The sequence below is a fragment of the Lissotriton vulgaris genome, chromosome 3_1 (genome assembly GCF_964263255.1).
Source record: "Lissotriton vulgaris chromosome 3_1, aLisVul1.2, whole genome shotgun sequence".
Lineage (NCBI taxonomy): Eukaryota > Metazoa > Chordata > Amphibia > Caudata > Salamandridae > Lissotriton > Lissotriton vulgaris.
In genome coordinates, this window is record NC_141689.1 from 105,406,553 (window position 1) to 105,433,223 (window position 26,671).

At 49.3% G+C, this 26,671-nt stretch overlaps 1 protein-coding gene across 1 annotated transcript in view; it reads left to right on the top strand.

The window, feature by feature from the left end:
- LOC147726040 (CD209 antigen-like protein C) overlaps positions 1–26,671 on the top strand; it is a 435,480-nt gene that overhangs the window by 250,915 nt on the left and 157,894 nt on the right. The window lies entirely within an intron of this gene.

A 26,671-nucleotide genomic window follows, 5' to 3' on the forward strand; every position in this document is an offset into this window, starting at 1 on the left:
TCAGTGCCGGGGCCGAATTGTGATCCCAATCAGACCCTGACTACAACAACGCAGGTACCGTGGTGGACGGGCTGTGTGGCTGTGCACGCCTGCACTGATGAGGAGTGGCACGCCATGAGTACAGCGGGGACAGTATGTGACGGACTGTCAGCACTTTGGCGGATTGGACAGTGGTACGACGATATCCTCGGCAGCGAGTGGCCTGGCAAGTATGGAGCAGCCTCGAATGAATATTCCGCTTTGGAAGGCAAAATGGCAGCGGCCATGTTGATTAATTGAAGTGCTTGGACATTTTATTGCGGCCCACACTGCCAAAGGACTGCCTGGTACTAGGTGAGTGGACGACATCAGTGCACTCGATTGGGCGGAAATAGCGGAGGCGTTTGCTGCGCATAATTTAGACGGGAGCACAGACTATAGCCTAAAGAGAATTGTGGCACGAAGGGCCTATCTCCATAGCTTGACTGTGCGGGGCGGTGCTGCCTGTCCAAAAAGTACAGGCGACTGAGCTGCCTCATCGCCGTTACTCACATACATTGGAGCGGCGAGGAGAACTGAGGAGGGCATATCCATACGGCGCAGGGCTTGGGAATTGCGAGGATTGCTGCTACTGCTCCTCTTGACCGCTGTTAATGTGGATTTCTTGCCAACATGCTAAGGGGAGGGACTTTGTCAAGGCCCAGATCACTGACGGTGGCATATCAACAACCGTGGTACTATTTGGTCGCAATACTCCCGGATTAACGGCTTAGAGGTTGACGCAGAAGTCTTGATGTAATCTCCTTGACTACGTGTAACGACTTCAGCAGGTTTGCTTGTGTGCAGCTGATTACAGTACGCTTTTGGACTTGTTTCCGCGCAGGACTCAGGTTCCTCTGTGGGCCAGGGTAATACAACATGGGCAAGTTGGACGTGCGCCAGCCGCACCTCACATTTGAGGCAAAGAGAGGCACGAAGAAAGTGAATGCTGAGGGGGAGAAAGGAGAGATGGAGGTGGTGGCTGAGCGTAATCCCAGATCAGATACTGACATGCAAACCATACTAACAGAAATGCCCAGGGATTTGCCACGATAGTTGACTCGTATGGATACTATTGTCTGCAGGCTAGATGCTCATGACACTCGGCGAATTTTAGGTGTACCAGAGAGTACCAACACGGGCAGGCTGGAGCAATATGTCGAGAGGATGTTGACTGCGATTACTGGCGAGGTTCTGCTTTCCTCCCAGTTTATAGTTGAAAGGGCGCACAGGTCGCTCAGCCCGAGACCGCCTCCCGGTGCCACTCCTAGGCCCATTATAGCCCGTTTACTTAACTACCAGGATAGGGATGTGGTCTTGAAGGTGGCCAGAGAGAAGAAACAACTCACTTACGAAGAAGTCACATTCACAATTTTCCCTGACTTTACTGTGCGGGTGCAAGAGGAGAGGAAGAAATTCAACAGTGTGAAGCAGAAGCTCAGGCGGGAGCAGGTGGATTACGCATTGCTGTATCCCGCACGGCTTGGAGTGACACACCAAGGGAAGCAAACCATACACACAACGCCTCAATCTGTGGAAAAATTCCTGAAGACATTGCGGCAGTGAAATACACAGGCTACAGCACGGTAGGATATAGAAGAGACGCCACTTTCTGATGTGAAGGGATGTGGTACAGTGTGGCGTAACAGGATTTATTCAAGTGTGAGACTTCGACCAAATGGTGGGGACATGCTATCTCCGTTCTTATGTTGGATACCTGCATATATAATTTGCTTATGATGTTCTGGATCGAGTTGCAGGGCATTGACTGACTGCTCACGATTTACAGCATGGGCTGGTATAACACGCTAACGATTTCAACCGGACACTGACGAATGTAGTTGGTTTCCTGCTTAGGGGCAAGGTTTGAGTGTGCCATCTGGTGGGAAAACCCCAATGGGAATACCCCTACTGCATTATGCAATGTTTGAGTTTTGGGAGGGGTGGGAGTGGGATGGGGACATACTGGCATGTTTGGGATACTTCAGTGGGTGGGGGGGTAAGAGACGGTTATGGCAAGTAATGCGGGGGTGCACGATGTATGGTGGCAATGAGAGACAAATTGCGGAGCAAGGTGAGACGTTTTCCTATTTATTTATTTATTTAGTTGCTTATATAGCGCTGGAATCAAGCCCGGTTGGGTTATCTCCGCGCTTTGACTGCAACAACAGGTGACAAGACTACTTTATAGATAACCTGAGAATGAAAAAAACAGCTATAAATTGTATCTCCATAAACAAGTTGGTTTTTAACATTTTCCTAAATGTAAGGTGATTGGAGGTCTGTCTAAGGCTGAGCGGCAGGTTATTCCACAAGGTCGGCCCCACTGAGGAGAGGGCTCGGCCGCCTTGTCTGGTCTTTTTAATGAGAGGTGGTTTAAGCAGAAGTTGATTTCTTGACCTTAAATCTCGTTCTGGTTTGTAGGGCTGTAGTAGTTGAGCTAGATAATTGGGGCCGTTTCCAAATAGACATTTGTGGACAGTACAGCAGATTTTAAATTTAACCCATTGGCGTATTGGGAGCCAATGTAGTTCTCTCAACAGGGGTCCAGAAGATGTTCTAGGGGGGGCATTCAGGATCAGTCTGGCCGCTGTGTTCTGGACCACCTGCAGTCGATTGATGGCATCCTCATTGGCTTGTATCAGAAGCCCATTGCAATAGTCAAGGCGACTTATTACAAGGGCTTGTACCAGGGTCTTTCTGTAGGTGCCTGGTAAAAGAGGAAAGACTCGCCTGAGTAGTCCAATGGTGTGAAAGCAGGCTCCTGCAGTTACATTTGCGTGATCTTTTAGGGTTAAATTTTGGTCCAGTTTCACACCCAGATTTTTAATGGATGGTTTTGGGGAAGGTACAGGTCCCAAATCCTGGGGCCACCAGTCGGGAGACCAGAGCATGCCAGCTTTCCCAAAGAGCATCACTTCTGTCTTCCCGACATTACACTGGAGGTAGTTGGAGGCCATCCAGTTGGAGATGGGCCTCATGCCTTCCACAAAGTTTTCCCTAACATTGGAGTTAGGGTCATGGAAAGGGTAGAGGAGTTGAGTGTCGTCAGCGTACGACACTGGTGTGAATCCGTACTTCCTCACAATCTCAGCAAGGGGGGCCACATACACATTAAACAACGTGGGGCTTAGGCATGAGCCCTGTGACACCCCCTTAGTGAGCGCCCTAGAGATGGAATGATAGGGGCCCAAGCTGACAGATTGTGAGTGGCCGGAGAGGAAACTCTCCAACCATGCAAGCGCCTGACCTCTAATGCCCACTCCTTGTAGTCGGTTCAACAGGATTTTATGTGAAACAGTGTCAAAAGCAGCTGACAGGTCTAACAGCACCAGAATCATCGAGCCTCCTCTATCCTGTGACATCTTGATGTTATCAGTCACGGAGAGGAGTGCGGATTCGGTGCTGTAGTTGGGCCTGAACCCAGATTGAGATTGGTCCAGGCCCCCTGTCGCTTCTATGAAACTGGAGATCTGGGTGTTAACAAATTTCTCAGCCACCTTAGTCAGGAAGGGCAAAAGAGAGATAGGGCGAAGGTTGGAGAGTTCCGTCCAGGGTGCGGTGGAATTTTTACGTATCGGATTCACAACTGCCTCTTTCCACTGTTGCGGGAGTTTACCTTCTTTGAAAGAGAGATTGAGGATTTTGGTGATGATTGGGCATAATGATCTGCTCAGGCTATTGGTTAGCCTAGCAGGGAGAAGATCATGAGGGGAGCCAGATTTCATATTGTTCAGAAGTGTGAGAATTTCGCTCTCTGTGGCTTCTGGAATGACTTTAAAAATCTCTAGGGGAGTTTCTTTGCATAAAGTACTCAAATCTTCTGAATTATTAGGGTGTTTAGCCAGGATTTTATTGTAAATAGTATCGATTTTATCCTCAAAGAACTGGGAGATATTATTGCACAACTCTTGTGAGAAAGTGTCTGGGCTTTTGCAAGCCAGGGGGTTGGTAAAAGTCCTAAGGATTTTATATAACTCTCTTGTAGAGTTGGCGGCTTCATCAAGCTGGGACAGCAGGCAGGTTTTTCTTGCCTTTTTAATGTTTTTGTAGTAGGTAGATATGGCCTGCTGATAAAGTTCCTTGCTGGCGAGAGAGTGTTCCTTTCTCCATTGTTTTTCCAGCTTCCTACATTTTTGTTTCTCTATTTTTAGTGATTCAGAGTACCATATTTCTTTTTTGATAGTCAGAGGTTTTTTGACTATTTTTTGAGGAGCTAAGGAGTTTAAGGTATCCAGAAGGGTGTTATTTAGCTTGGATAGAGCCGATTCGATGTTGTCAGAGTCAGAGATAATTGGCTCTTTCCAGGCTTGTTCAAAGGAGTCCGGTGTGATTTTGTGCCATGATATTTTTGTAATGGTCAGAGTGGTGGGGGGATCAGAATATTTGGTCAGTTTTAGAAAGGAAAATTCCAGCATGCTATGGTCAGACCAGTTGATGGATTTAGGTGGGTGGCAGTGTATTAAGGGATGGTTGGTAAATATTAAATCCAATGTATGGCCTTTTCTGTGAGTAGGGCCGCAGTTTCTTAAGTGAAGACCTAGAAGAGCAAGGTCGGCTAAGAGGAGTTTAGTGTCAGGGTCTTCTGCTATATCCGCATGAAAATTAAAATCCCCGAGGACGATAACATTTTCTTTTGCTCTTAAATGAGGGGCTAGTATTTCAGTTAAGGCAAGTGAAAAGCCCGCATTGGGGCCTGGAGGTCGATATACTAAGGCACCTTTCCAGTGGTCTTCAGTTTTAATATTTATTTTAAAAATCATTATTTCCATAGTTGGCAAAGTAATTTGTTCCAATACCGTGATATGGAGATTATCTTTAAAAAATAATGGCAATTCCTCCACCTGTTTTTATTGGGCGGTCCTGTCTTAGAATTTTATATCCTTGAGGGATACCCAGAGTTGTAGAGGGAACAGTGTGAGGCTTCAGCCAAGTTTCCGTGAGGAAGCATATTTCAGGCTTGTGGCTTTGGATAGTATCCCAGGTCTCGACATGATGTCGGGGAAAGGAGCGCACATTTAAGAGAAAGCTTTTCCAGCCATTCGTTTTAGTAGTGGTGTCGTTAGCCTTAGCGAAAACAGTAATTATGGAGTCAGAAGTAGCTTGGAATCTACATAAAGGACAGGAAAACGGGCCCTCTGGGAATGGCCAGTTATCGCAAGCACACCTCGATTGACCCTGAGGTTGGAGAGCTAATAGGGATTGATGCAGGATACTAATATAGGCTTCCTAAATGATCATGGCTGGGGACGGGACTGATTCGGCCTTCACAATACTATCTTGGAATATCAGAGGGCTTAATGATGCGAGAAATATAGGCAGATACTGGCATATCTGGATGGACACCAGGTACAGGTGGCACTTCTGCAAGAGACGCATATACATCATCACTCTTGTAGTACATTTGCTAGTAGGTGGGCGAATATCAGATTGTTTTCCTCATCATATGCTAGGGGGACTGCTATATTGTTTAAAAAGAATCTTCCATTTACGCTCCTTGGACAGATACTTGATCCTTCCGGGAAATATGTTATCTTATGGGAGGACTGGGTAAAGAAACTGTCACCATTGCCAATTGCTATGCTCCCGAATGTAGATATGCCAGAATTTTTCACAATGTTGTGGGGCAAAATAGTGAATATTGGTTCCTCGCACATCATATGGGGAGGGGATTTCAATGTGGCATTGATACATGCTCAGGATACGGCGGGCGGAGTGGCACATTACAATAGTAAGGCGAGGGAGGTGTTGCAGGGCATCGTGGAGGAGGGGGGACTTGTAGATAGCTGGAGACACATTTATCCTTAGCGGAAGGAAGGCACCCATTTCACCTCCTACACGGGCACCTGGGCGCGGCTAGATTACTGCTTGATGTCTAGGGGGCTGATTACTGGGCTGACTGGGGCAGCGCATCTGGCCAGAACGTACTCTGATCATGGTCCTGTTCGTGTCAAATTGAAGATACCTGGGTATGATAGGCCTAGACTTTGGCGCCTTCAGCCCACCGCCCTACTGGACACAGTTTTTCGGTAAGAACTCCAAAAAGAGATCAAGGATTTTTTCCCGCTCAATAAAGGGTCAGTGGACAGTGTCGAAGTTGTCTGGGAGGCCTTCAAATCCACAATTCGAGGGTGTTGTATAGCCAAGAATTTCGGGATGTTAAGGGATATACAATAAATGTTACGCACACTGGAAAAGGATTTGAAGGGGTTGGAGAGAAATATGCAACACGGGGACGTGGGGCACAAACAGAAAGACTTCACAGTTAAGTTATCTGAGAATGAGGAGGAAGTTGCTCAAGAAACCAAATTCCGGGGCCGATACTGGGTGGCACGGAAGTATGGTGAAGGTTAGAGTCCCGGGAAGGCTCTTTCTGGGGTCACACGGAACACCCACGGTAGCACCAGCATATTGGAAATTACCAGTCCGGAGGGAGGGACATGTCGGGATAATACCAGCAACCTAGATGTTTTCAACTCACATTTCATGCACCTTTATACCACGCAAAGCACTAGTGAGATAGACTTAGAAGGCTTCATGTGGCACATCGCTCTATGCTGGCTGAGTGATGTTCATAGGTCGAGACTGAATATCTCCTGAGGCGGAAGCCGGGAGTAGGCGAATTGCTGCTCATTTATTTTAAAAACTGTAAAACTTGTTGTGTTTTTAGCCTTTACCTGTGCACACCTCCCTGCCAGCGCGCAGCGGACCCTCGCTAAGGAAACAAGCACCACGCCGACATTACCGGCGAGTTTGCTGGCCACGCCCCCTTCTCAGGCCACGCCCCTAGCGTTGTTCCCTGACCATATAAAAATGTGTAACCCTAGGAAGCGCAGCGGGCGCGCTGTTTGCGCGCCAAAGGCGCGCCTTGGGCAAGCCCGTCTGCGCCCGTCCGCGACGGGCCGGGTCCAGGGGCCACAACCCCTACATCTCCCGTTACGCAAACCCGGCATTATACCTCCGATGAACTTCGAACCATCAATTCTCAGGTAAACCTGTCTTGTGCTCATAAATATGGCCCACTCGAGCTACCTTCCCAATGCAATGACTGCAAGACTCACCTCAAGCCTAAACCCCCCACATCAAACCAACAACTTTTTAGACTGTTCCTTTTGAATTGCAGGTCTCTCCCTAGACACTGCACAGAACTCTCCCTGTTAATTGAAGAGGAAAAACCGGACGCTCTCTTTTTAACGGAGACATGGCTTACCCCTCACTCTGACCCCGAGTTGGTTCAAATCCTGGGGAAGGAATATCAAATTGTAAGACTAGACCGGGAACAGGATAGAGGGTGTGGACTAGCCATCATTTTTAAAGATTGTTTCACCTGTCGCTGCACCCCTAACCCCTTTCCGGAATGTGAAAGCATGTCCTTTACCCTGGAATTCTCCCCCAATTTAAGTTTCTCCGGAACATTTATATACCGCCCACCAGGCACTCCCAAACAGTTCTACGAAACTTTGCCACCGCTAGTCGCCGATTTGGCCCTATCGCCTTCCAACTTCACGCTATTGGGTGATCTCAATATACACTTTGACGACCCCAATAACTCCATCGCTAACAAACTAAGCAGGGATCTATCTGCTCTGCAGTTGCTCCAGCTGGTCTCATCTCCTACACATACGAAAGGCCACTTGCTGGATCCAGTTTTCAGCAACTGTCCACACTTGAAGGCCTGCCCTTCTATACCACTTCCTTGGACAGACCATGCCTTAGTCCCGTTGCTCTGGATAACAGAGAAACCTACACTCCCAACACCCACTGTCCAAGAAACCCGAAATTGGTCTAAAATACCACTGGCCCAGTGGACCCAGGAACTTCAAAAATCTATTCCCTCAATCGGTCAGACCCCCTCACAGGCCAATGAAATATTCAATGAATGGATCCAGAGTTCCCTAAACGCCACGCTCCCCTTGAAGAAAACATTTTTCAAAAGATCTAGAATCTCAGTTCCCTGGTATTCCATCGAACTAAGGGAGAAAAAGCGTTTCTGTAAGAGACTGGAACGCAAATGGCGACTAGGACACGCGGAAACAGATAAAACTATTTACAGAAATGCCATCAGGCTATACAAAAAAGACATAAAAGGTGCGCAATCCTCATACTACTCTAACCAGATTGCAGAGGCCAGCTCCAGCTCGAAAGAGATATACAAAATAGTCAAAAACCTCACCACCCTCCCTACCCCTCCGTCTATAATGGAGAATCCACAGCTCCGCTGTGAAGACCTGGCTAATTTCTTCTCTCAGAAAATCAACCTTATCTACTCATCCTTCCCATCTACAGAACAGACTGTTCTGACTAAAGCACTCCCTTGCCCCCCTCATAACTACTCACCCTATCACCCTCCGGTGTTGGAGGAATTCCCCCAGTTACAGGCAGATCACCTCACCTCCCTCATGCACCAAGTGAAGTCGGGCTCCCCTAGAGACCCAGCACCCCCATATGTTCTAGTCTCGACTACTCAAACCATCCTTCCCACACTGCTTGGAGTACTCAATACCTCGATCGCTACCAGCATAGTACCAACAGCGTGGAAGCAGGCTATGGTGAGGGCCCTGGTTAAAAAACCTAACCTTGACACCAAAAACTTCAACAATTTCCGCCCGATCTCCTTGCTGCCTTGGGCAGCCAAAATCCTGGAGAAATACATAAACAGTATAGTAACAACTTTTCTCGAACAATACCCCAACTGCTCGATCCATCCCAGACTGGCTTTCGCCCCAAGCATGGGACCGAGACCGCACTGCTGGCAGTCACAGAGGAGCCCAGGAGAATCTTAGATCGGGGAGGATCGGTGGCAATCATCCTCCTCGATCTGAGCGCAGCATTCGATACCGTTAACCACGGTGTCCTCCTGCAGCGTCTCCTGGACATCGGAATATCTGACAGAGCTCTGGAGTGGCTCAAATCCTACCTGAGTGATAGATCCTTCCAGGTGTACGAGGGCAATGTCACCTCCTCCAGCAAGCCTCTGGGGTGCGGAGTCCCGCAGGGGTCATCCCTATGCCCGACGTTATTTAACGTCTACATGAGGCCACTGGCTGAGATCGTCCGCCCGTTTGGTATTAAGATCGTTACTTACGCGGACGATACCCAGCTGGTGGTCTCCTTGGCACAGGCAGGCGGTCCCTCGGCAAATGTAGATCTCGCAGGCTGCCTGGAGACGGTCAAAAGCTGGATGACCAAGTCTTGTCTCAAACTTAATGGAGACAAGACAGAGCTCATGCTCCTGGGTCACACTTTACCATCTACCATAGACATTCTCTGGCCCCCCAGCTTAGGTTCGGCTCCAGCTCCCAAAGACGCCATTAAGAGCCTTGGTGTCTGGCTCGACAGGTCCCTGTCCTTTGACCAACAGGCAACAAAACTCTCTGCCACTTGCTTCGGCATCCTGAGAGTCATCAGGAAGATCTTGCCTCTACTCCCCTTTGAAGCAAGAAAAACCGTAGTCCTGGGCCTGATCCAATCACGGCTGGACTATGGAAACGCATTGTATCTCGGAGCTCCTGACTTCACTTTACGCAAACTACAATTAATACAGAACTGCGCAGCCAGAACACTTTTACAAATCCCCCGCAGATCCTCAGTAAAACCAGGACTAAGGATACTGCACTGGCTCCTCGTAAAGGAAAGAGTAGATTTCAAATCACTCTGCATCGCACACCAGACTTTCTGGTCTCGAGGCCCGGCTATCAATCTCCCTCTCATTACACCCTACCTACCCACTAGACAGCTGCGTTCCACCTCTGCTAATCTAGCCATTGTGCCGCAAATAAAGAAATCAAGGTCCGGAGGCCGTTCCTTCTCCTACAATGTGGCAAAAAAGTGGAACGCCTTGCCTCAGCATCTCAGATCAAACCCAGACATTCTCTCCTTCCGCAAACATCTGAAAACGCTACTGTTTACTACATAATCAATGGAGCTGAATCTGCCTTCCTCCCAACTTAAACCTCAGCAATATTCTTAGCGCTTGGACGCCTCAGGGCAGCTACCCGCGCTTTAGAAATCTGAATTCATTCATTCATTCATTCATTCATTCATTGTTGTGTGCTCCTTTGGAGCTTGATGAGATAAGAGAAGCGATAATGTCCCTTAAAAATGGTAAGGCGCCGGGACTTGACGGACTGCCTGAGGAGTTTTATAAATGTTATATAGACAGTATGGCTCCTGTGTTACGGGAGTTATTAGAAGAATATCTAGAGATAAGGATACCTCCTCAATCTATACGCGAAGTAGTGATCACGTCTCTGTTGAAGCCAGGCAAAAACCTTTGGATCTGTGATTCATGCCGCCCATTATTATTGATTAATTGTGATATGAAAATCTTAGCTAAGGTATTGGCGAATCGATTGACCCTGCTGATGACAAAAATATTACTCCCGGACCAATCAGGATTCGTTCCGGGTAGGGCCACTACCCACAACTTGCGAACTCTCTTCTCCTTAATACAAACTGTGGCGCCAGAGTTTCCGGTTGCTGCTGTGTTTCTTGATGCCTCAAAGGCATTGGACTCTGTCGAATGAAGATATTTATTTACTGTTCTACAGAAAATGGGGTACCCTAATGTTTTCCTTTCTTGGATGCAATTGTTATACAACAAACCTACAGCTGAAGTGCTTATAAACGGCTATCTCTTTTCGTCATTGTCAATAACACGTGCCACCAATCAGGGGTGTCCTCTATCCCTACTCCTTTTTGCTATTGCGATAGAGCCGTTAGTGTGCAGACTGCGACAGCTTCATAGAGACTCTGCGTTTCACTTCTTTCAGTGCCAATTCTCTATATCTCTTTATGCTGATGATGTAACGCTGTATGTTACAGACCCTCAGCAAAAGTTAATTGCCTTGTTGCTGGAATTTCTGGTCTTTGGTAGGCTGTCAGGGGTTAATATAAACTGGGGAAAATCAAAATTTTTTCCGCTTACGCCTGCAGTCGCAGGGTTTACATTGGATTTTCCCTTGGAGTGGTGTCATTCTGATTTGCGATATTTGGGTGTTCAAGTGTCCAAAGATAGGGAAGAAACGCTGAGGTTAAACTATGGTACTGCTATTACGAAACTGACTGAGAGTGTTACACGCTGGATATCCTTACCCCTGTCGATGGCTGGTACAGCCCGCTCATTAAAATGGTGATATTGCCTCGCTTCTTATACCTTTTTCTTAATATTCCATACTACCCAGGTGCCTTTTTTTTTTTAAACGCTATGAACGGAACTGATTCGTTTGGTATGGGGCGGACGGCAACCGCGGCTAAAATGGGCTATCATGGTGCAACCCTATGACAAGGGGAGATTTGATATTCCCGATTTCGAAGCTTACTATATAGGTGCGCAAGCACATTACACATCTCGCCGGATGGCATTCATGCCCCAGTTGCGGAAGACTGGATAGCTCGACCATACCCCCTAAGTGGTATTATACATGGACCCGCTAGCATATTGGAGACACCACCCACAACGGTGTCATGCACGATTGACGCTTGGGGGCGCGTAGCACGGATCTTACAGGTCCCACTGCTGTATGTACCACGCATGCCACTCACTTATCACCCACAACTAGTGCTCCTACAAGAAACTGGGTTTCAGAACATGTGCTGGCGCTTTAATATTGCCACATGGGGAGATCTGTTTTTGGGGGGAGTGTTTTGTCCTATGGACCTTTTTTGGAGGATATCACTCCCACACCATTGGAGGTTTTTTATTATGTGCAATTGAGACAAGGTATGAGAAATGCTCTGCCAGACTTCCCTAGGGAGCCTGACAGTTTGGCTCCACTGACTGTTATGCTACAGTCCACTGATGGAACACATCTGGTGTCTGGTATATATAGTAGTCTTAGGGCACAACGACAAGGGATAGAAGGTTCGGCTCGCGTGCACTGGAGCAAGGACTTGGGGAAGGAAATTACTGATGAGCAATGGGGATATTGTTGTGGACTTACAGGAAACATATCAACTAGTTGTAGATTTAAATTTATCCATTATAAATTTCTGCAGCGGATACATTACACCCCTGCAAGGAAATATAGGTTTCACCTCACAGATACCGATTGTTGTGAAAGATGTAAACGCCCTGGAGCTGGCTGTTTGCATCTGGCATGGGAATGCCCAGCTATCTGGAAGTACTGGACACAGGTACATGAGGCCCTTGAGAGCATGCTAGGTATCACGTTTGACAAAGACCCCATATCATGTTACTGGGACACACTGCGCACATACCCAAAGGATGTAGAAAATTGTTAGACATTGCTATGTTACTGGCTAAGCGAAGACTAGCGTGTCGATGGGGGAGAGGGAGGTCCCGAAATTTAAGGAATGGATGCAGGATATTGTATATTGTCAGGACCAGACTGTTATATATGCAGAGACTCAACCACTAGCATCCAGGCCCAAAGATATATGGGGGCCCTTACATGGTTATCTACGGTGCACTGGCGATTGAAATCCTGAGGAGAGGTCCCAAATCATTACCCAGAGAGCGAAAGACAGGCTATAAATGTTTGCCATTGATAGATGTCTGCTTGATTAATAATTTGTTATTGAACATTGCCCACTCTAGAGCAGCTATGTTATGTTATGTTATGTTATCGGTATTTGTTATGCGCACAGCTGCTCCAGCGAAGGAGCGTCCTGGCGCAGTGACAATGTAGGACGTAGCATAACAAAGAACAGAAACAGGGAAAGACCACTGAAAAGACTAACTAAAACAAGAATGTTTTAATAGCTTTCCGAAAAAGCATAAGGTCCTCCAACAGGCGAATTTCAACCGGAAGAGAGTTCCAGATGGTTGCAGCTTTGACACTAAAAGAGCGTCCACCCGCACGACAGAGCCTGAATCTAGGGACCACGGCGAGGGCCTGGCCTTGGGAACGCAGAGTGCGTGTAGGAACATAAAAGGACAGAAAACTAGACATGATCTGGGGACCTATTCCCTTCAGAATTTTAAAGGTCAAACAAAGGACCTTAAAATGGATTCGCTTCCTCACTGGAAGCCGGTGCAAGGAGCAGAGGACATTTGAAACAGGACAAAATCTGGGCAGGCCGACAATCGCTCTAGCCGCAGCATTTTGTACCCGTTGTAAGCGGGTGATTTCTGCCAGGTTGCCCCCCACCAGGAGAGAGCTGGCGTAATCCAGGCGAGAGATGACAGTGGCCTGGATTACCAGCTGCCTGGTTGGGGCATCAAAAAATTTAAGGACAGGTCTTAAGCCCCGAAGGAGGCCAAAACAGCATGCTGCTGTTTTCTTAGTGTGGCCAACGAAGGTGAGACCAGCATCCAACCAGACTCCCAGGTTTTTCAATTCCGACACCGGAGTCGGAGTCGGTCCCAACTCTGATGGCCACCATTGGCCACCCCATAATTCCACTCTCTTTCCGACAATCATAACTTCTGTCTTGGTGGCATTAAGCTGGAGACAGTTCGCCATCAACCAGCTGGCCACCGCCTTCAGTCCATTCTGGAACCTGGGGGCATCTTGTTCCGCATCCCCGCTGAGAGTGACCGCCAGCTGAGTGTCATGGGCATATGAGACCAGAGTCAGGCCCCACTGCCTAGCGACCTCAGCTAGCGGTCTCACGTACAGGTTGAATAACGTGGGACTCAGCGAGGATCCCTGCGGAACCCCCATGGCCAGAGGCTGGAAGTTGGACTTGAAGGGAGGGATGGCCACACAGAAAGAACGATTGTCGAGGAAGGAGCGGAACCACTGCAAGGCCTGGTCCCCAATGCCAATCTCCTCTAGCCGGTGCAATAGGATGCTGTGGGAAACCGTGTTAAAGGTGGCGCTGAGGTCTAATAGTATCAGCGCCGCCGTCTGACCAGCATCCAACACCGCTCGTAGATGCTCTACCATCACGAGGAGGGCAGTTTCCGTGCTGTGCCCAGCACGGAAACTATTCTGCGTGGGGTCTAGGGCATTAGTCCGGACAAGATGTTCTGACAGGGCCAGATTGACATGAGCCTCCGCTATCTTCGCTGGCCAAGGTAACAATGAGATGGGGCGATAACTTTCGGGCTTCGAGGGGTCCAAAGTAGGCTTCTTGATGATTGGAGAAACCACCGCCTGCTTCCATTTAGTTGGAACCACACCTGAATCCAGTGAGAGATTGACTAGGGAACATACTGCAGAGCGTCCCAAAAAGGCCTGTTCTCTAAAAAGAGCAGGTCTTACTGGATCCGACGGAGAGCCAGATTTAACCTGTGAGGCAAGTTTGTCAAACCCCTCCAGAAGTAGTGGGGGAAAAGAATACAGGGTAAGGTGACTTAAAGCCCCATCTGAGACTCCCAAGTCAGTCCCCGCACTAGGGAAGGCCCGGTAGATAGCCTGGACCTTTCCCAGGAAGTAAGAGGCCAGGGATTCGCAATGGGAGATAGACCCCACAGCCACAGAGGAGGTCCTCTTCGCCAGAAGATCTTTCACGGCCTTGAATATGGTCTTGGACGGGTTTGAGCTGTTACGGAATTCAGCGGCATAAAATGCCGCACGGGCTCGACAAATGGCCCGGTGATAGATCTTGACGGAGGTAACATATGCATTACTCTAACTTACGGAGAAATGTGTTATCCCCTCATGCCTATATATGCCATGCCTATATATTTGGTTCAGAAATGTTTCTGCTTTTGATCTGAAAGTCTCCAGGGAAATGATACTGTATATTTGTATTGATTGCTGTTGTCTCACAGATATCTCAATGACTGATGCATGTTTCTATACGGAATAACCCTCGTGTTGCATGTAATGTTTGTGTGTTACAAAATACCCAAAATAAAGTTTTTTTTTTTAAAGGTCATATAACAACCATAACCCAAACATTGCAGTCTATATTGACATATTTGACCTTATTAGTACATCCACTGACGTATATGAGTATGTCAAAACATTCCTAATTCGATATTGCATATTCCATTTTAGATAAGTTACCATATATACGGACTACCATGTGACAACTCAATTAGGAGAGATACTTTACCAAGCTCGCAGTTCCCTGATCCAGATGAACATGGCATGGCACCAGATTCCAGCTCGACATAAGAAGCCTCCAGCATGACTCCTTGAGGCTCTGCGCAGAATTCCATTTTGAGTTCATGAACTGGTGTCAGGATTCTGTTCTCTCAGAGATGCACTTTCCTAGCTCTTGGCTTTGTGCTGAGTTCTGCCAGAGGCTGAAGCCCTGGCTATTCTAACTATTCCCCTTAAAGTTAAGTGGCAGGATACTCTCACAGGTGATAGTGCAATATAAAAATACAGACAACACAACACAAACCTCTTGACAAAGAATGCATGAGTAATTTCCTTGAACTCGGAGACGAACTCAGCAGCACACTCGCTCTAGGAAGGCCTAATTCTGATGCCCTTTCATCCACATTAGACTCTCTGATCACTCTGGGGTGGGACTTTGTCCCCCAGCAGCCCTGGGGACAGGAGAAGAGGCTCATCACCACGCTCTTGAGTGCTTGGGTTTCCCACAGCATAGACTAGAGCAGGCCTGCCTGCGAACAGTCGCATCCAAAGGAGGCTGGGCCATCCCCATGGCTCTCTCAGCCACCTAAGGAGTTGATCTTGATACTTTGCTGGGTTAAAGTTAGAGCTATTGGCATTGCTCATGACATTTTTATTTATGTTTTAGTTTTAAAACATATAAATAAATGGCATTGTCAATTACAATGCCAATAGCTTAATCTCTTGCAAATGTGAGACCTATTGCATTTGCAACCACACACAGAGCCACACACACAAAGCCACCCACACACACATGCAGAGACACACACACAAAGCCACCCACACAGTGCCCCTACACACACAGAGCCACCCACAAAGAGAGCCACATACAAAAAAAGCTTCCCACACAGAGCCCCACACACACACACAAAGAGTCCCCCCCCCCACACACACACACACAGAGCCCCCCACACACACAGAGAGCCCCCCACACACACAGAGAGCCCCCCACAAACAGAGAGAGCCTCACACACACAGAGAGAGCCTCACACACACAGAGAGAGCCTCACACACACACAGAGCCCCCCCCACACACATACACACACAGAGCCCCACACACATACACAGAGCCACACACACAGAGCCACACACACACAGAGCCACACACACACACACACACAGCCACACAAACACAGAGCCACACACACACTCTCACACAGAGAGCAACACACACACACTCTCACACAGAGAGCCACACACACACACAGATTGCCCCCCACACACACACAGACAGACTGAGAGCCACACACACACAGAGCCACACACACACAGAACCACGCACACACACTCACACAGAGAGCCACACTCACACAGAGAGCCACACACACACACACACTCACACAGAGAGCCACACACACACTCACACAGAGAGCCACACACACACTCACACAGGGAGCCACACACACACTCACACAAAGAGCCACACACACATTCACACAGAGAGCCACACACCACCTGACTTCTTAGTTATTCCTGTGTGTGCCATGGCTCAAAATGTGTGCCAATCTGTCAGAACGACCCCATCCTGTGTGCCATATTCTAAGCATAGGACAAGTGCAGTGGAGAAGTGCAGCTCAATGGTTAGAGCGGCAGACCCTGATGCAGAGGTCTAGCCCGGGACCAGGGTTCAATTCCCCGCCTCGGCGGGTCTTGGGCTCAAAATTCCACGGACCTGATCATTCTCGCCTCGGTGCCTATTCTAATCATAGAGTCCCACTCTGCAACTCTGGGCAATAGCTTGCTTAATCTCCACAACGGCCCCCACAACGCTAAGGATGCCTGGCCTTCGCCCTGGGGGTGCCCAAGAGTGGACGCCTCACAGGGAAAGCCGGGACGGGTTCCACAGCGGTATTCGTACAAGCGCCTTGAGACCCTTGCGGGTGAGTAGTGCGCTATACAAGTATCAATTTACAATTACCATTTACAATTTACGACAATGTCTCCTGTTATTACTAAGATAGAGATTGTTTTTAATACCTCCATAATCCCCCTGTCCCCTCCTGTCCTGGTTCTTAGTGATAAGGATGCTCTCAGGCAGGCCTTGTTTCCCTGCCCAGGCCAGGTCTGGCATTATGGGGTTTTGATCCCTAAAAGGATTCCAGGCTACTTCTAGATTTGACTGAAGAGGCGGGCGGGGGGATGGGGATGGGGGAGGGCGATAGAAGGGTCAGATCAATGGGCAAGGGACAGGCTTTATCGATAAAGGAGGGATAGGCGTCAACCCCACCCCCCTCTGTTCTATTCACCAGTCACGCACAACAGACGGCACACACACATACAACAATTTCAGTACCACAGCTGCACATACACACCCATGCACTCATGGGCAAACTGCCACAGACACACATGCACATGCATTCAGAGATTCATACACAGGCACACAAAGAAAACACGCAGAGACACACTGTGGCACACAGACACACACATATTAGCTGGCTTATACACACAACTACATGGCCAAATTTCCTCACAAGCATGTACAGAGGCATGCAGGCACATGACCATAGGCGCACACAGAAACACATACATAGACACGTCATTACATACACAGGCACGCGACCACATACACACAGAAACACATATAGAAATACACACAGATGTACACACACATGAGTAGGCACTGCCACCTACACAAGAGTACAGGCACGCAGACATACTTCCATACGTAGATAGACGCAAACAGACACAGGTTTTAGACACAAAAGCAGACAAGCAACTAGAAGCACAACAGACACAGGCACAAAAGTACACATGGAATGGAAGCCCACAAATACAGTAAATGACAAGCAAGAAGACTCACACAGGGAGCCACACACACACTCACACAGAGAGCCACACACACACACTCACACAGAGAGCCACACACCACCTGACTTCTTAGTTATTCCTGTGTGTGCCATGGCTCAAAATGTGTCCCAATCTGTCCAGACGACCCCATCCTGCATGCCATTTTCTAAGCATAGGACAATGTCTCCTGTTATTCCTAATATAGAGATTGTTTTTAATACCTCCATAATCTTCCTGTCCCCCTCTGTCCTGGTTCTTGGTGATAAGGATGCTGTCAGGCAGGCCTTGTGTCCCTGCCCAGGCCAGGTCCGGCATTATGGGGTTTTGATCCCTAAAAGGATTCCAGGCTAGTCTTAGATTTGACTGAAGAGGCGGGGGTGGGGGGGTGGGCGATAGAAGGGTCAGATCAATGGACAAGGGACAGGCCTTATCGATAAAGGAGGGATAGGCGTCAACCCCTCCCCCCTCTGTTCTATTCACCAGTCACGCACAACAGACGGCACACGCACATACAACAATTTCAGTACCACAGCTGCACATAGACACACCCATGCACTCATGGGCAAACTGCCACAGACACACATGTACATACATTCAGAGATGCATACACAGGCACTCAAAGAAAACACGCAGAGACACACTGTGACACAAACAGACACACACACATTAGCTGGCTTATACACACAACTACATGGCCAAATGCACTCACAAGCATGTACAGAGGCATGCAAGCACATGACCATAGGCGCACACAGAAACACATACATAGACACGTCATTACATACACAGACACGTGACCACATACACACAGAAACACATATAGAAATACACACAGATGTACACACACATGAATAGGCACTGCCACCTACACAAGAGTACAGGCACGCAGACATACTTCCATACGTAGATAGACGTAAACAGACACAGGTTTTAGACAAAAAAGCAGACAAGCAACTCGAAGGACAACAGACACAGGCACAAAAGTACACCTGGAATGGAAGCCCACAAATACAGTAAATGACAACAAGCACACATACACACACATACACATTACTGTTGTCAAATCAGATTTACAGCCACACACGCACATAATTTTACACAATTTACACAAAGTTATACCAAGAGACAGGCACATCCCTAAACACATACGCAATACACATTGACAGAGCCACGCACACACAGACAGAGCCACAGAAAAACCAGGATAACAAGCAGGGAACCGAGGCACAGAAAAACCGGGAGGACAAGCAGGGAACAGAGGCACAGAAAAACCGAGATGACAAGCAGGAACAGAGGGACATAAAAACCGGGGGAACAGAGGCACATAAAAACCGGAGGACCAGAGGCACAAAAAAACTGGGAGGACAAGCAGGAAACAGAGGCACAGAAAAACCGGGATGACAAGCAGGGAACAGAGGCACAGAAAAACCGGGGAAACATATGCACAAAAACGAGGATGACAAGCAGTGGCACTATTGTGTGCGAGGGTGAACACCTGTACAGAGCAACACAGCAAAGTGAGTGGCCTCTAGGCGCTTATGAACGGGGCAAATACAGTCCGGTCTATTTTCATGCTTACAACACTTTCAGTCTGTGCTGTGCGATCAGCTATTTGCAGATCCTAGTGATCTGCTCAGGATCACACAATTCTGTCAAGAAGATAGGGCAGCTAGGATCATAACTCCACTCGGATCAGTTTTAAAGGGACAAACTTAGCCACTAGCCTGTCCAGTACCGCTTCTCCGTTGATGCGATGGGGTAGTTGTTGGCAAGCAGCATCGATTCGAGCCAGGTCATCCAGGTGAGATGGCTAACCTTAATTACACGGTCTCTTAGAAACCAGATGGGATCTTTACAGAAGCACCCATGGGGCTAGGGGTCCTCTCTCTTGCCCTGACACGTACCCCCGAGTAGGTGGCGCTCTGCACATGGAGGATGAGAGGCAGAGCCTGCCAGGGATCAGATTTCACCCGCCCCTGGCTCACTCCCGAGACTTCCTCCCACCACGGGGGTGGCGGCTGGAGGGTCTCTGGTTACCGTCTATTGAGGTGGTAGGGAGTGATGTGGAAGAGGGACTATGTGCAGGGCGGAACCTTCCGTTTCAAGCCTGGCAGGGCCAACTCAGCCTGCATTGGAGAAAGTCTGAACCGAGTCAGGGCTATTTCTTTGTGGGGTTTGGGTAAGTGGGAGCAGGGGCGGAGATAATACAATTTGTAACCTGTAATTGTATCCTCTTGTAACGCTACTGTTCCCATTGCGAAGCGCTCTGACACCTTCGGGTAAAGTCCGCGCTATATAAAAACGCATAAAATAAAAATATAAAAAATAAAAATGCAAGTACTGGAAACCCCAATTAACAACAATTTGCACGTCTTCATTCTTCGCTTCCAAGGCGGCTCCCTGAAGAGGAAGGTAAAAGATTGCTGTGGCAGCCCCACCACCCCCTCAACTCTATTAACCACAAGACGAATAATACACCAGCATAAACTGAGCCTCAAACCCCACTGAAGGGGCAAAAATACATTAGCATTTCAATGAACAGGGGTGCAAGGGGATAGAGCACCCCCATCCACTGGATTTCCCACCTGCATCATTTCATTGTAGTGTTAAAGACGTGTTTCAGTTAGTGACTCATGTTACAGAGCACCTAGACTTTGCTGTTGATAAAATACTTTCTTGTAGCTGTTGACCCTGATCTCAATCCCCCTTTAAAGAAAGAATGACGCCACAAGAGGGTTTGAGACCCCCACCAGCCAGCATCAAAATAGCGCGCTTATGGATCTTTGCTGTGATGTGTTTCGGTTGATTGGACGGTTAAAGGTACGATCTAGTAAATAAAGTTAGACAAGACGTCAGCACGCACCTGTGCATCAGACACAGGGGACATTTGGGGATCCTGGCTGCTGACGTGGCAAGGGAGCAGGGCTGGGACTCCTATTTATGGACTGCCCCTAAAAGGTACGATCTAGTGGTCAATATTGTTAAAGCTCGCAGTGCAGCCGTACATCAAACAAGAGGATATTTGAGGATCTTCGTTGCTGGTGAAGCATAATTTGAGAGGGGGGGGATGCACTCACATTTACTGGATGGCCCTTTTAAAGGTGCAATCCTGGGCATGAACACAGATCTTAAGGTCTACAGACGCAATCTGAAGTCAAACAAAAGGACATTCTAAGGACCCTTGCTGCAAGGCAGGGATAAGAGGGCGCCACTTTCGTCTCACTGATTTAAATGTCCTGTTCCTCCTCCTTCATAACGAGACAGCGGGCAGTTTTAGACTGCCAAGCTCACAAAGACATATTTTACATTACCCAAATCATCAAGCTGAACTAGAGAATAAGTGAAGGGACAGGGGTGAACTTGGCGTCTGGGATCTGACTAATCATCTGCCCCCCATGCTGGTCAGCAGGATCCTTCTCACCCTATGGGCACATCCCCGAGCCCCGCCTCGCGCTGTGTAAACATCCTGCTCAGAGCCTCTCCCCAGCATGTGTGCACCCTGACCTTTGCCCCCACCCCGTGTAAACATCCCGTCATGCACCCATCCTCACTCAGTACTTCTCTACAACTGTTCCCCCTGGCCTGCCTGCTTTTGTCTTTACGAAGGATCCCTCAGTATTTCACACGGTCCCACTTGGCGCAGAGCACAAGCCCGAGCCTTCCCCTCCTGCCTATGTCTCCGCTTGTCTCGGATCTGCACAGAAGCCGTAGAACCGGTTCCGAGACTCTCCCAGAGCACGTCTGAATCTGTAGCTCTTGGGCAAGGAAAGGGAGCCAGCCCCACAGGCTTAGAAAGAAATCTCGGATACGGCTTCATCGCAGCTGGAACAACCCCAAAATGCAGAGAGAAAGCACAGACTCCATGGCCACGAGATGCAAGCGGGTGTCGGGCCTCTGATATTGTGTGGCGCAACGCTGCGCATAAAGAAGGGACCCGGGACACTTGTTAGTCATTCCGCGTGGTCCGGACTAACTCCGAGACCACGCCCCATTTTATTTATACCTAGCGCGGGGTGACGTGTCACGCCCACGCTAGCGCACGGCTACGTGCGCAACAACTAGACTGCGGTCCCGCAGTCTTACAACATTACATTCCTTTTCACCTTTAGTAAAAAAAAACAACACATAGCAGTTCAAAACTTCACCTTGCGCCATATGGCTGTGAAATATAATGAAAGAATAGCCGAAGGCCGGTTACCAGTCTGGTGATCAGTTCTTCACTCTCAGCCCACTGCAAAGTCCGCCAGCTGCGAGGATGGGGCGGGGTTTCTTCTCAGTCCATAGCCTGTGGCTTCTCCTCGAAACAAAACTCTCCGTGGGACATCTGGCTGGGTGAGAGTTGGTGACCACAAATCCCCGGATGAATGGGGGCTAGCAGTACTGTGGCTTTCAGCAATCGGCGAGGTCACCGCAGACTGGCCTCCTGGGGTTCCATGCTCGCTTTCAGGTGGGTCGCTGCTGCGTCCTGCTGGGCTGGACGACGGCCTACTGGGCTCACTGGATTCCTGGCTGGAAGAATCTTCAGTTGGAGTGGATGTTCGCATGAAGAAGGATACGTTGCGGGTGACTGTTTCTCCGTTGCGTTGGGCCGTGACCATAGAGCCAGACCGGCGGGTGACTGTCCATGGTCTGGGTTCGAATGGGAGCCGGAACTTGCTTCCTGGGTACCGGTCTCTCGCATAGACATGATCCCGTTCTCCTATGGACGATTCCTTGGCCTGGCACCTGAAGCTGGCGTAGTCATTTGAACGCTTCCGGTTGAGCAGAGTTTGCCAGGGGTTTGCCACATTTGGGGTCCAGGTACGATGATGAGGGATCGTGTCTCTCACTATCCTTCCCATTGCCGACGGTCCTGGGGCTGCTGTGGTCGTGCGATGGGGCTTGATCCGGTATTCCCTTAGGAACGTGTAGATGGCTTTCTCCAGTGGTGCCTCTTCAGCGTGGGCAATCCGGATGACTTTGTTGAGGGTCCGCATAAACCGCTCTACCTCTCCGTTGGCTTGAGGCCACCACGGGGTCACTTTCTGGTGTTTGATTCCCCATTCTTGGAGATAGTCCGCAAACTCTTGCCCTTGAAAGGGCAGCCCATTGTCGGTCTTAACTTGCTCGAAGATTCCATGGGTAGCAATGATTTTCTCAAACTTAGCGACCACTTTTTTCGCTGCTAGTGAAGTTATTATTTCTACCTCTGGATATTTGGTAAAGTCATCGATGACAACGAGCATGTTGCGACCATCCGGAAGGTGTCCAAAGTCTGCGCTCACTCGTTCCCAGGGCCTTTCGGGTTGTCTTCGGTGATCACCGGGGGTGGTGATTCGGGTGGCCCGGCCTCTTGGCGCCAGCGGCATCCCTTGACCATCTGCTCGACTCGTGTGTCCATTTCCGGAAACCACACTTTTGCCCGGAGTCTGCTTTTTGTCTTTACCAATCCTTGATGGCCGCGGTGAGCCAGTTCAATGGCTTGTTGGGTCAGACTCGTCGGCATCACGAGTCGTGGTCCTCTTAGGAGGCATCCTTGGTTGTCCACTGACAGCTCGTCCTTAATCTTGAGGATGGTTTCTAGGGCTCGTTTTTCCTCGGGCGTCCTCTTGCTTAGTGATTCTTGAAGTGTCTTCCAGTCATTTTGTCGTACGGCGTTTGCGACTAGCTGGAGTATCTCGTCACCACGAGTCGCCTCCACGATCATGTCGATGCTCATGGGTAGTGGTCGTGAGCGCTCCAGGATTATCCTCACGTATTCCTCTGTTTCCTCGGCATCTTCTTTCTCCTGGTTAGTTGCCTCCCTGGGATGCCTGGAGAGGTAGTCTGCCGGATTCGCTGCACCGGGCTTGAACTCCAATTTGTAATCATACTCTTGAAGTTGAAGGATCCATTTCTCTATTCTGGGCGGGGGTTTGGACACAGACCCCCTGAAAAGTGGAAGCAGAGGCTTGTGGTCGGTAGAGACGGTGAATGGGTGCCCATAGACGTATACATGGAAGTGTCTGCAGGCCCAGTGGATTACGATCGCCTCCCTCTCGATCTGGGAATACCGTTGTTCGGTTTCGGTCAGTGACCTGCTGGCGTAGGCGATGGGTTCCCAGTCTTCTCCACCTTGGCTCTGTGTTAGCACCGCTCCTAATCCGTATGGGCTTGCATCCACGGCTATGTTGGTTGCCTTGGTAGGGTCGAAGTAGGACAGAGTCGTTTTGGCTGAGAGAGCCGCCTGGGTGTTTTGAAAAGCTAGCTCCTGCTCTTCTCCCCACTGCCAGGGGGTGGTGGACTTGGTGAGCTCTCGTAGTGGTCTGGTGAGATTGGATAGGTCTGGTATGAACCTCCCGCAGAAATTCACCATCCCGAGGTGTTGTTCGGCGCGGGGGTCGCTTGCACGTCTCTCACTTTCTCAGGATCTGGGGCCACTCCCTTGTTGGAAAACGTGTATCCAAAGAAGCTAATTTTGTTCTGCAGGAATTGACACTTTTCATGATGCAGTGTAAGGCCTGACTCCTTGATCCTTTGCAACACGTCTCTGAGCCTCTGGTGGTGTTCTTCCACAGTGTTAGCGTATATCAGTAGGTCGTCACTGACATTCAGGACTCCTGTTAGCCCGCTCAGGACTTCCCGGATCGTGTTTTGGAAGACTTCCGCGGCGCTTGATATTTCGAAGTTAAGTCGTCGATAGCGCCGGAGTCCCACGTGGGTGGAGAAAGTGGTAATGTATCGGGAGTCCGGGGGCAGGGGTAGCTGGTGATACCCTGACCTTAGGTCCATTTTAGAAAACCACTTTGCTCCATTTAGTTCTCCCAGAATATCGTCTATTGTAGGTGTTAGATGTCGTTCTCTCCTCACCGCTGCGTTGGGCAGGCGCATGTCAACACAGATGCGGACTTGGCCTGGCTGTTTGGGTTTTCGCGCTATCACAATCGGTGACACCCATGGGGTGGGCCCGCTGACTTTCTCGATTATGCCTTGTTTTTCAAGGGCCTCCAGTTCTTGTTCCACCTTTTTCCTTAGGTGAAATGCTATTCGTCGATGTCGGAGGGCGACAGGCTGAACAGACCGGTCGATGTGCAGGGATACTTCTTCTCCTCGGAGTCATCCAATGCCCTGGAACGTGTCTTCAAATTCCTCGAGTATCGTGTCCAGTTCCTCCTCTAACACCGCCATCATGAAGGAGATCAGGTGGAGGTTTTCAGCTGTCTGGCCGCTGAGGAGCACACCGCTGCCTTCTTTCGTGATGTAGATAGTTGACGGTGTCTTTCGGTCTTGATGCTGTATTTCCGTGTGGAAGCACCCAATTAACGGTATTGGTGTCTTTTGTCCATAGGCAAAGACTCTGATCTTGGCCATCTTCAGCGCTGGATTTTCCCGCAATTGGTTGTAGACATTGGCCACCATGAGTTCAATTGAAGCCCCGTGTCGATGGTTGCTCTCACCTCTTGGCGTTGTACCATTATGCAGCACTTCGGGAGCCGCCTTTTCTTCCTCTGCGGCTGGTCTATGGCAAACACATAGTGAACTGGATAACTGTTGGCATCGTCATCCATGTCCTCGCTCTCTGGGTCCTCTCTTACTGCATGGGCTGCCTCAGGCTTTGGCTTGGAGTATCTGCACACTGATGCGAAATGGTTCATGCGCCCGCACGACCCACACTTCCTCCCGCGTGCTGAGCAGTCTTGTGCTCGATGTGGTGCGCCGCCGCAGTATCCGCATTCCTTTCGATGTTCAGGTGGTCTTCCTCTCCCACAAGGTCGCTGCTTTGGCCTTACAACATTGACTTGCTGGGCCACATTCGCTTGCTCTGTCTTGATGGGTCTGTGGAGCACGGCTTCCATGTGCGACGCTCTCGCCTGTGATAGTTCTTTTGACCGGCCTAGCTTTAAAATGTCCGCCAGTGGTTTTCCATCCTCCTGAAGGATCTTCACCCTGAGGTTGGAGGAGTAGCAGCCTTGAATGATCTGGCCGCAAATTTCTTCTTGCTCGTCGCGGAAGCCGCACGTGCTCGCTAATTCCTTCAAACGACCATGGAATGCGTCACGGGACTCCTCCGCTTCCTGACGCGCCTGCCTGAAGATGAAACGCTCGTAGTCCTTACTGGCCATTGGCTCAAAATGTGCGTTGAGAAGCGTGACATAGGTATGAGGGGTGGCTTCTACCAGGGTCTTATAGATCCGATGAATGTCCTTTCCTCCGAGATTTAGAAGGAGTACCCTGCGCCTTTCTCGCGCGGTACCTGCCCCCTCAGAGTAGAATTGTAATCTCTCCGTCCAGTCCTTCCATCGCGGGGCTAAGGATGCCGGGGCCCCGTCGACCACAAACGGTTCAATGGGCGGGATGGTCGCCATGGTGGTCTGTATCGGCTAGGCGCTGCACAGTAGGTGCGCAGGAGTGGATAGGATAGGGAATAGTTTTAATTTACTATCCAACACCTTTCCTACTATCCACGGGTTTTGGAGTTGGAAAAGTAAATTAAAATATTCACTATCCAGCACCCCAAAGCGCTATGCGTTGTAACAGCATGCGTTGTAATAACTGAGTTGTAACAGCATGCGTGGTAAAAGCATGCGTTGTAATGTCATACATCCCGTTCGACCAATCCACATGCTATATCCACAGCAGACCTAGCCCACTTCAGCCAATGGGCGGGGCCGCGTGTGTCCCGCGTGCGCTCAGGCCGCGCGGTCGCTTGAGGAACAGGTAAACAGACAAAAGAAGATAGGGTCGCGTGCAGACCGGACACAGTACGAGGGTAGCGCGCGCACACACGGACACAACAGTGGCTGCTGCCGAGAGGAACCCCCTGCCAGCGCGTGCTGCCGCCGCTGCTGGGTGAGGAGGCGCGAGCTCTGAACACCAAATGCGCCAATTAAACCGACACAGGCTGCACC